The sequence below is a fragment of the Prosopis cineraria genome, unplaced genomic scaffold (genome assembly GCF_029017545.1).
Source record: "Prosopis cineraria cultivar Desert tree isolate PC_DT_omini unplaced genomic scaffold, ASM2901754v1 PC10, whole genome shotgun sequence".
NCBI lineage: Eukaryota > Viridiplantae > Streptophyta > Magnoliopsida > Fabales > Fabaceae > Prosopis > Prosopis cineraria.
Genome location: NW_026555341.1, coordinates 12,796,826 through 12,798,079, shown reverse-complemented (window position 1 = coordinate 12,798,079; position 1,254 = coordinate 12,796,826). Strand labels below are relative to the sequence as shown.

At 30.9% G+C, this 1,254-nt stretch overlaps 1 pseudogene; it reads right to left on the bottom strand.

Annotated features, from left to right (window-relative positions):
* Positions 1-750: 750 nt before the first annotated feature.
* On the bottom strand, positions 751-859 carry LOC129284665 (U6 spliceosomal RNA; annotated as a pseudogene).
* Positions 860-1,254: the final 395 nt, after the last annotated feature.

The window sequence follows — 1,254 nt, the reverse complement described above, 5'->3', positions numbered from 1 at the left end:
CAAACTTTCCATTCTTATACACTGTTTATTATGGTTATTAATTTTAATAAAAGACAAAATTGGAAAGTTAAATATTTTTAATAAGTTTAAGAATATTAACAATAATTTCTTAGGAACTGTCAAATTGATTAACTTTATCCTCTAATTAAGAATAGGGAGTGTGTGTGAGTGCATAGAAACGAGCTTTGAGGGCAAAAGAAAAGAAAAGGAATCAATTTTTTTAATAGGAATATATAAAAAAATGAAAAAGAGTAACTAATAAAGCAATCATGTTAGGTGAATTTGCTTGATCCACATGAGAAGACAAACTTTTTGTTTTTCCCCTCCTCACATCTTTTCTTATTGATGATAATTATATTTAAAACACAATTAGGTAGAGACACATTTTTGAATATAAATTTAAATTTAAATTTAAATTTTAGTTTGTTATGTTATAAGAGACTTATCTCTTCAGCTAAACTCAACCTTATTAGTAACTTATTGATTTTCAATATAAATTTTTTACAAAATATAATGAAATATTCATGATTTTTTTTAAAAAATGCCATTATTCTTTTTTATGAAAAAGAGGGCAAAGCTCAGGCTATATTATTCAACTAGAAATAAATGAAGGGACGAAGCAGCCTCAACATCTTCAATACATCTGGTGAAAAATCTCGCTAGATGGTTCAACAAGAAGTTTACACCTATGCTCTTGCTTCATATCCAACTTGGCTAACCCATCCGCCTTCTTGTTTTTTTCTTTCTCAAGAAAACATGCCTTGCTTCTCGATTTATACGTGCCATCTTTGCGTAGAGGCCATGCTAATATTCTCTGCATCGTTCCAATTTTATCAGATGTCTTAAAGAAACAAAAAACATGCCTTTGATCTGCCAATAATCATTGGTGGGAGCTGTCATTCTTCCTTTTACTCTTAATAAATGGCTTATCACATCATCTCTCCCTTTCCTCCTAATGAAGGATGCACAGGAGCAATGCCAATTCCTAACAGTGACACTCTCAAAAAGCATAACTTATTTGTCAATCATATGTGCTCTTTTGGCTGTCAGAGTGAGGAATCCTTTCCTCATCTCTTTTTTTATGCCCTTTTTCAAGGGCTCTTCGATTTGGCTCTTTATCATTTAGGTCTGATTACTTAAATAATAGTAATTGTGTTCAAGTCCTTAAGGACTTTACTCAGTGTCTTATATGAGATTTGGAGACTGACATTTAAAAAAGAATGGTTCCGTTGATTAACATCATCTGGAAATTAA